This window comes from Triticum urartu, chromosome 5A, assembly GCF_056163025.1.
Source record: "Triticum urartu cultivar PI428250 chromosome 5A, HENAU_Tu73, whole genome shotgun sequence".
NCBI classification, from domain to species: domain Eukaryota; kingdom Viridiplantae; phylum Streptophyta; class Magnoliopsida; order Poales; family Poaceae; genus Triticum; species Triticum urartu.
This window is the reverse complement of record NC_141877.1, coordinates 267,982,630-267,992,836: the sequence shown is the minus strand read 5'-3', so window position 1 is coordinate 267,992,836 and position 10,207 is coordinate 267,982,630. Positions and strand designations below refer to the sequence as shown.

Here is a 10,207-nt window from a genome sequence, read left to right as displayed (position 1 = left end):
TGTAAAGGCAAACACAACGTATACACGGAGATTTTTGGCATGGTTCCGATAGGTGGTGCTATCGTACATCCACGTTGATGGAGACTTCAACCCACAAAGGGCAACGGTTGCGCGAGTCCACGGAGGGCACCACCAACGAAGGGTCCACGAAGAAGCAACCTTGTCTATCCCACTATGGCCATCGCCCACGAAGGACTTGCCTCACTTGGGTAGATCTTCACGAAGTAGGCGATCTCCTTGCCTTAGAAACTCCTTCGTTCAACTCCACAATCTTGACGGAGGCTCCCAAGTGAGACCTAACCAATATAGGAGACACCACTCTGCAAAAGGTAATAGATGGTGTGTTACTGATGAACTCCTTGCTCTTGTGCTTCAAATGATAGTCTCCCCAACACTCAACTCTCTCTCACAAATTTAGCTATGGTGGAAAGATGATTTGAGTGGAAAGCAACTTGGGGAAGGCTAGAGATCAAGATTCTTGTGGTTGGATTGGAATGTCTTGGTCTCAACACATGAGTAGGTGGTTCTCTCTCGGAAAATGAGTAGTGGAAGTGTAGGCACGTTTTGATGGCTCTCTCACAAATGGAGAAGGTGCTGGAGGGGTATATATACACTACTAGGGAAAACCTTATACACAGAATCTTAGCAACAGTGCGGCACAAAAAGAAGCGCTATTGCTAATTAGAAGTAGCGCGGTTAAGAAAAACATGCTACTGATGCAAATTTAGCAGTAGCGCGTGAGGGCTAAACCGTGCTGCTACAAAAATTGATCGTCAGTAACCAACAACCTAAGTTTAGCAGCAGTGCGGTGTCACGATGCGCACTACTGCTAATGCAATAGTAGTAGCGCGCTTTTTAATCACGTCACTGCTGCTAATTTTGAAATTGTCCACACGGTTGGCCCCGTTTAGTAGTAGCGCGTGTGAGAAAAGCGCGCTGCTGCTACGCTCTTAGCAGTAGCGTGTTTTTCCTCCCGTGCTACTGCTAAGACGCAGCACCCCGCCACCTTTTTCCACCCGTCGTCCCCTCCCCCATATCCTCTCCTCCCTTTCCCCTACCTCCCATGTCCTCCCTCTCTCACTCTTCTTCTCCCTCGATACTTCTCCCCCATTACTCTCCCTCATCTACCTGCCTTTCTCTCTCTTCATTACTCCTAGCTAACTACACCACCTCCATTAATGCATCTCCTTTCTCTTTTTCCTTCCCCCTCCACTAGTTGAAGTTGCCTCCTCCCAAATTAGCTAGCTAGGTAGATGTAGCATTTAGTTAAGTGACCTATTTGCCCCCTAACTAGATCTATCTTTGTCAAGAAGAGCTTTGTGCACTTTTGATCTCCCTACATCATCATCTCCATCGTGTGCTCGATCTCGAGATATAGGTGATTAAAATTTCATGCTTTTGCAAAATGGAAATATGTGTATGTGTGTGTGATATGATAATTGGGCAATATGATGGAAATTGTGTGTGTGGCATGAGTTGACGCCAAATTGTTCTTTTGAGTTGCCTATGTTTTGCCGAATGTCGATTTATTTCCATTTCGGCGAAATCCGGGTAAACTCTAGATCTATATGTCCTATTTTTAGGGAAGGTCATGCCGATTTTTTGTATGACTTTGATGCATGCATGCATTTTTATAATCAATTTGTTTATTATTACCGTGCAGACGTTCATGATTGTAAGTGGAACGATGGTGGACAGGTGGTTGCAGTCGGCGGTGCAAGACATGAAAGAAAATAACCAGACAGAGGTTTTATATCCGTGTCAAAAATGCAAAGGAATAGTTTGGCTCAACCCCTATGACGATGGTCATGTCGAAGCGCACCTGCTCATGACTGGTTTCATGGATGGCTATACTCAGTGGATAATAGAAGATGAGGATGATGATGTTGAGGACGCCGACGGGGCAGGCAATGACGACACGGGGCAAGACGAAGAGATGGTCGATAATGGCGGCGGGGAAGAGGCCGGACATGGCGGCGGAGAAGGGGCCGGACATGGCGGAGGAGAAGGGGCCGGACATGGCGGCGGAGAGAACGTGGACTCCACGTTGCAGAGTTCGTCGGTACTAAGTTCAATCGTGCGGGACCCTCATGTTCAAGCACTGCTTTGCAAGGAGACGAGTACTGAGAGAGCTGCTTCTAGAGAGGAGGCTAAGCTGGAGCAACTGGTGGTAGACTCGAACACTCCATTGTATGATGGTTGCAATCCTGAGGTGACCCGCTTGAGTTTCACGCTCCAACTCCTGAAGACGAAGGCTAAAAATGAATGGACCGACACTAGCCTCGATGAGCATCTCAAGTACCTAAAGGATGTTCTTCCCGCGGGGAATCTATGTCCTACTAGTGTTGATGAGGCCAAGAAGATCGTGTGCCCTCTTGATCTGCCGCACATTAGATACCATGCATGCATCAACGATTGCATAATTTATCGGAAGGAGCACGCGGAAAAAACAAGTTGTCCGGTGTGCAATGCTTCTCGATACAAGAAGGCCGGGAAGAAATGTCCCCAGAAAGTTGTATGGTACTTACCGATCACTCCCCATCTCTAGCGGTATTTCATAGATCCTAAGGAAGCAAAGCTAATGCGCTGGCACGCGGAGAGGAAGAAGCCCAATGATGGAGATGATTTGAAGCTAAGACACGTCAAGGATGGAAGCCAGTGGAGAGCGTTGAACAGCTTCTATCGGTATTTCGAATGTGATGCAAGGAACATCGTGCTCGGAGCATGCACCGATGTCATGAATCCGTTTGTCAACCAGAACACCAACCATAGCACATGGCCCGTGTTTGTATGGATGTACAACCTCCCCCCTGGTTGTGCATGAAGTCGAAGTACATTCACATGAGCATGCTTATTCAACGGCCGAAACAACCAGGAAATAATATTAATTTGTATCTGGGGCTACTTCAAGAGGAGTTAGACACGTTATGGAAAACACTGGCCAAGACATGGGACGCCGGCAAAGGCGAGTATTTCTACATGAGAGCCGCGCTGATCACGACGGTGCACAACTATCTCGGTTACAGATATGTCGCAGGCCAGGTGTGCCATGGATATTGCGGATGCATGCGGTGCATGGATAATACGACGTATCAACAGCTAACATCAAGGAAAGATGGCAGGTCTGGGAAAATTGTGTACATGGGGCATCGAAGATGGCTCGAACGGGACGACCCGTGGAGAAACTGTGGAGATCTATTCAATGGTCACGCTGAGCATCGAGGACCTCCACGTAAGCGGAGTGGCGCCGATATCGATGAGCTGTTGAAAAACTGGAAGGAGTGCCCCGCGCCGGGAAAGACGATGAAAAAGGTGCCGGAGCCACTGCTGAAGGTATGGAAGAAGAGGTCTGTGTTCTGGGACTTGGAGTACTGGCACAAACTCGGTACACCTCATTGCCTTGATCAAATGCATATCTGTAAGAATGTCCTTGAGAGCTTGCTCGCGACACTGATGAACATGCCGAATAAGACCAAGGATGGGCCGAAGGCAAGAAAAGACTTGCAAGATTCGAATATCAGGGAAGATCTGCACATGCCACCCCGTAAAAAGTCAGATGAGACAGAGACAGAGACGGAGGCGTGGGAGAAGAAGCGCAAGAAAAGAAAGAAAGAGGATTATTGCCCCCCTTCTTGCTTCACCTTAAGTCAGGCTGAGATTGATCAATTCTTTAAGTGCCTTACCGGAGTCAAAGTTAGTTCTGGTTACTGTGGCAAGATAAGCAGATATCTACACACGGACAAGAAAAGGTTCAGCGGGATGAAGTCCCATGACTGTCATGTGATGATGACACAGATACTACCTGTTTCCCTTAGAGGGATAATGGACAAGCACGTCTGTGACACGCTTATTGATCTCTGCAACTTTTTCAACGTCATCTCTCAAAAGTCGATCAGTGTGAAGCAGCTCCGAAGGCTACAGGAAGAGATCGTTGTGATACTAAATGAGCTTGAGATGTACATCCTGCCCACGTTCTTTGACGTGATGGTGCATCTGTGTGTCCACATTGTGGACGACATAATAGACCTGGGGCCGTCATGTATGCACAACATGATGTCGTTTGAGAGGATGAATGGGTTCATCAAAGGATTCGTTCGTAACATGTCCCGTCCGGATGGAAGTATCGTCTAGGGCTATCTGACACAAGAGTGCATCTCTTTTTGTGAGAATTTTCTATATGGCGCAGACCAGCCGCCTGGTGTTAGTGTTGGTTTGCCCGTTAACAAGCACGATGGGAGGCTCGAAGGAGAAGGTCACTCCAACGGTCGCAAGGAACTGCACGTGGCATACTCAGATCGACGCATCGACTTTGACAGAGCAAACTTGGTAGTGCTACAACACCTAGACGAGGTAGATCCTTTCGTGGCACTGCACAAAGAAATTATCGCAAAGAAGTATCTTGACCGGCACTACACCACAACATGGATGCAATGGCATGTAATCTGCCGGGAAAATGCACTTAAGAGGGCAGAAAAACTGCCAGGACATAGTTTCTCCCGGCAGATAGAACTGCCACAAGAACGGCTGCCAGGGATTAGTTGTCCCATAGATAAACTATTCCCGGCAGTTTCTTTGCCCTGACGAGTTTATTTGCCGGCAGTTTTACTTTCTCCTGGCAGATTAGTTATTGAGTAGGAACTACATCTACCGGCAGTTTGGCTGTGTGTACAAAGACATTTACCCGGCAAGTAATATGCCAGCACGTGTTGTTCCACAAGCAGTGCATTATATCCGTAATTAAATATTCAATCATTATGTTGAGCCAATCAGGATAGATCAAACAGCTTATACATACACTTCAATCAATGTTACATGCAAGGCCTCATTATATAACATTTTAAACGATTAAATACATATACATGCATAAATCGACCAGATGTTGTGCCACAAGGCAAAGTACATATGTTTAGAAAAAGATACTGTGCCAAACAACCAAAATGAGCATACATTGGCTGATGTGTCAAAACGAACATCAGAATGAGCAAAGTGAACTTGCCAATGTCCCCAGGCTCAATAAACAAGACATATTACATACTCCCCCGTCCCATAATATAAGATCGTTTTGCAAAACGATCTTATGGGTCGGATGGAGTATATATATTATAACTCCAACTTGTTAGATCTTCCAAATCCCCAGCAACTTGTAGATCTTCCAAACCTCTATCAACTTGTGTATGTTTAAGAAACCTGCAACATTATACATAAGACACTACAATACATAAGCTTGTAGACAGAACATACTACAATATATAAGGAACTACAAAGAACACAAAACAATGAATCTTATAAGATATTATACATGATATAGTTATGGAAAGAAATGGATCAAGTAGTACTACGAATGTAGATTTCAAAGTAACTGAGAAAAGTAAAAATAAATATATCAATTCTGCTTATCACTAAAAACAAATTTCACATTTGGTTCATATACAATACCAATCTCATTACATCAAGAACAGTGAAATTGCAAAAGAATGAAGTAGCCAAGAGAAGTTAACTGAGCAAAGAATCATCCACATGTCTTGGCTAATGCCAGTTAATGTTACTTATGAATCATGCATAAGGTATAGTTTCAGGAGCGTATTGCTAGTCTTGAGGCCATTGTCAACCTGTCACATAATAGCCCTCATGCATAAGGTGTGACCAGTAAAGATTATGTTAACTTAAGACGATTTTTTTATATAGTTTGACACTAATTCTAGTGCTTTGTTGGGCGCAGCGTACTAAGAAGGATGGTTAATTTTATTTTATTTTGCCTCTACCTTGTAACAGCAGTCAATTAGCTACTCCCTCCGTCCCATAATATAAGATCGTTTTGCAAGACGGAGTATTTTGTACTGACTACAACATTTGTACGTATATTTTAATTTGCAAGCTATAGTTCACTGATTTTGAAAAAATTATTCTGTCTACAAGTTAGCTAGTATCTGGAAGATCTCTCTGTTTATTTAGAAGGGAGATTAGCAAACGAAATTAGTGGGACACATTTGATGTGGGGAAGGTATGCATGGACTGAGAAGGAACAGCTAGTCCAGCAGAAAAAAAGACGTCATATGTACACAGGCGTAGTCAAAATCTATATGATGTATATAATCAACTGGACCCAGACACAGGTGCGTGCGAGGCTAGATTCTGCCCCTTGCGCCTAGCTGGCCGGCACTCCATACACAGGCTGATGAATCGATACAGGGAACAGCCACTGCAAATACAGGGAGGGCACACATTCTCAGAATGTTTGAGTGGCCAGGATTAAGTGCACCGAGGTGCACGACCACCATAGGGCATTCTTGATATCTTGCTAGTCTTTTTTCGTTGTTGCATTGGAATAAGTCAGACAAATGCACTAGAACTAAAATGGGATGTATAATGTACCATGAGGACAAGTCATGTTTCTACCAAGCAAAAGTAGCATCCTGCTTTCACTTTGTAGTCTTTCTACACTTAAGTTCTGAATCAAAGTGAGCTAACAATACCTAACCAAACTAAGCTTCTGGAATAAAGATATGATCATTTGGAGCTATCGGGAAGATAAAGACCATTTGAACTATAATCGTGAATTCCAACCTGGCATTATGCTATTTCATAGTTTTTGCTAATATACAAGATACACATGTACAAGAAAGGTGCAACTAATGCCTTGGAGAATCCGATTACGAAAATTACTACTTTACAAGGGGTAAAACAGCCTCAGATCCGAACAACTATAAAGAGGTAACTGAGTCCAAGGCTTATTACCTCAGCTTGCTTCTGGTCGCAGTGCTGCTTTTTCCATGGACTTAGAATCCACATCCAGCTGCATTAGAATTAAAGACTTTTAAGCAATCAACAGTAATATTCATTGGAAAATATAATCAGAAGAACATAAGCTTACATGCTTGTATCTTCTGGCATCCCTTTTTCCACTTTTATCAATTTTTGAAATGAAGATGCCAGCTTCTGTAATGATATATAATTACTTGGTTAGCCAATACAAAAACACTAGCATGATGTACCAACATTTCACCTTGAAACAGAACGAGTAAAGTATAGTTGGTATTTATACTGCACACCAATAAAAGTGTAAGATATTTGTTTTAATTTTCGACTGCACCTTATGTTTTCTCCGGTGACGTACTGATATAACAATATTTGATTCATTTTTTCTCAAAGACGCATATAAATGCATGCCATTTTGTATCGGAAAAAAGGCGGTGAGGTGCAAGATTACATATCACAAAGGCAGCAACAATCGAATAAGAAAAGCTAATCGAAACAACTGATGAAAACTGCCAATTCTCAAGATTTTGTTAGCAGAAGAACTTTGCAAAACTTCACAGATTCCTAACTGCTCATATTTGGGCGGTGATCTCGCTCACAATATTTATCTTTGACAGATGGATCTGAACTGAAAACAAACGTACACAGAATGTATGAATAACTGAACTAATGCTCAAGACTTAAACCATGTGTACTGCTGTGTATATTGGTTAATTAAAGGTATATTTTTTTGCAAAAGGCTTAGTTGGTGCATTCTGACTGTGAGAGTGACCTTGTTATACTCTGAACAGACATACACGGAAAAAACAGGGGATAGCATCTTAATCCATACATACAGGTGATGAGCTCGATGATGATAGAGGCGTTGTGGTGAGACCGGTGGCGACTGTAGAGGATGTTGTGGTGCAGCAGGAGTGGAGCAGCCCTATCAACACTGCGCCATCCGTCCTCCACAGCAGCTGGTGCTGCATGCCTGCACCACCAGAAGGTGCAGGCCCCGTGAAGAAGAGGAAGCCTCGATGTCGATGCAGCTCGCGGTCGATCTACTTTTACTCGATGCCACGGTCTATGATCTGGTGCTTCCTCCAAAAGTTTAGGAGTCTGGACCGTGTTCTGAATGCAGTGGCGTTGGGAGTGTGGTGTGGGGAGTCCATGGAGAGGCCGTTTGGGGACGAGCTCGTCAGGAGACAGACAGCTACTCACCCGGTCTTACCCTCTCACGGATCTGGGCGAGGCGGATGGGATGACGATGAGGGGAGAGGTGGTGGAGAGGTGAACAACCGGGGCAGCGTTGATGAGGCCCGGAGCGGCCAGATCCGGCAGCACCGATGACCAGTGTGCAGCCAGATCCGGAGATGACTAGGTCGGGCGCAGGTGAGTGGAGGAACAGAGGTAAGGACGGCGGCACACAGGGATGGAGGGAACGTGCCGGCAAGGATTATGGTTTGGAAGGGACGACGGTGGGGTGGTTGGGGGTGAGAGCGGGGGCGGTGGCGGCGGGTCTGGGTGGAGGCTAGTCTCGATCTGGAGGAGGGATTTGGGGAAAACCAGTTGGGCTTGGGCTCGGCGCCTATATTTCTTTTGGGCGCGAATTTTCTGTGCGTCTCCCGCCGTCGCGCACGTTGAGGCCCAATGTCTCCCGCCAAACAATAGTCGCGGCAGATAATGGGCCGTGGGTTGCTTCTCCCGTAGATAGGGTGACCTAAGAAGCGTGTACAATCGCTGGCAGTCCATCTGTTCTCGTTGCTCAGCTTCTCCTGGCAGTTTGTCTGCCTTAAGTATTTCTACCGGCAGTACAGTGATTCCCGGCAAATGATTTGTCCTTACTCTATGATTTCTCCAGGCAGTTAATTGCCCCCAATCAAGTGTTGTGGTGTAGTGTGGGGGGTATGCAGGAAGGACACTGAAGTTATTAGAGAGCACAACTCCACTTTCATGCATTGGTTCAAAGAGCATATTATTACTAATCCCCCGGAGGAGGGATCTAAGGACGGCTTGCTCATATACGCCTTAGCACATGGCCCCTCGCCCAACCTCGTAACCTATCAGGCATACGATATCAACGGATACATGTTCTACACGGAGGCCAAAGATATGGACAGTGATGATTAGAACTCAGGGGTGACGATGGAATGCATGACCGGCAGCGACAACGGTGTAGGGGAACGTAGCAGAAATTCAAAATTTTCCTACGTGTCACCAAGATCTATCTATGGAGAGACCAGCAACGAGGGGAAGGAGAGTGCATCTACATACCCTTGTAGATCGCTAAGCGGAAGCGTTCAAGTGAACGGGGTTGATGGAGTCGTACTCGTCGTGATCCAAATCACCGATGATCCTAGTGCCGAACGGACGGCACCTCCGCATTCAACACACGTACAGCCCGGTGACGTCTCCCATGCCTTGATCCAGCAAGGAGAGAGGGAGAGATTGAGGAAGACTCCATCCAGCAGCAGCACAACGGCGTGGTGGTGATGGAGGAGCGTGGCAATCCTGCAGGGCTTCGCCAAGCACCGCGAGATATGAGGAGAAAGAGAGGGAGGGCTGCACCAACAGGCAGAGATCAGATCGCGTGTATTGGGCAGCCCCTAGGCCTCATATATATAGGGGAAGGGGAGGAGGGTGCGCCCCCTCTAGGGTTCCCACCCTAGAGGGGCGGCAGCCCTAGATGGGTCTTGGGGTGGCGGCCAAGAGGGGGAGAGGGGGGCGCCCCCTAGGGTGGGCCTTAGGGCCCATCTAAGCCTAGGGTTTCCCCTTCTCCTCCTTTGCTGCGCCTTGGGCCTTGTGGGAGGCGCACCAGCCCACTATGGGGCTGGTTCCTCACCACTCTTGGCCCACGCAAGCCTCCGGGACTGGTGGCCCCACTTGGTGGACCCCCGGGACCCTCCCGGTGGTCCCGGTACGTTACCGATAAACCCCGAAACTTTTCCGGTGACCAAAACAGGACTTCCCATATATAAATCTTTACCTCCGGACCATTCCGGAACTCCTCGTGACGTCCGGGATCTCATCCTGGACTCCGAACAACATTCGGTAACCACATACAAACTTCCTTTATAACCCTAGCGTCATCGAACCTTAAGTGTGTAGACCCTACGGGTTCGGGAACCATGCAGACATGACCGAGACGTTCTCCGGTCAATAACCAACAGCGGGATCTGGATACCCATGTTGGCTCCCACATGTTCCATGATGATCTCATCGGATGAACCACGATGTCAAGGACTTAATCAATCCCGTATACAATTCCCTTTGTCTAGCGGTACGATACTTGCCCGAGATTCGATCGTCGGTATCCCGATACCTTGTTCAATCTCGTTACCGGTAAGTCTCTTTACTCGTTCCGTAACACATCATCCCGTGATCAACTCCTTGATCACATTATGCACATTATGATGATGTCCTACCGAGTGGGCCCAGAGATACCTCTCCGTCACACGGAGTGACAAAT

General features: G+C 46.5%; 1 long non-coding RNA gene and 1 pseudogene across 1 annotated transcript; one reads left to right on the top strand and one right to left on the bottom strand.

Moving 5' to 3' along the window:
• The first annotated feature begins 1,669 nt into the window (after positions 1-1,669).
• LOC147971013 (uncharacterized) lies at positions 1,670-2,824 on the top strand (annotated as a pseudogene).
• Positions 2,825-4,772: 1,948 nt separating this feature from the next.
• Positions 4,773-8,279, bottom strand: LOC147971012 (uncharacterized). Its single transcript, XR_015604450.1, has 4 exons — positions 7,593-8,279; positions 6,872-6,936; positions 6,736-6,793; positions 4,773-5,187 (listed from the first exon to the last, which is right to left on the bottom strand). It is a non-coding gene; the product is annotated as an uncharacterized LOC147971012 (long non-coding RNA).
• Between the last annotated feature and the right edge of the window lie 1,928 nt (positions 8,280-10,207).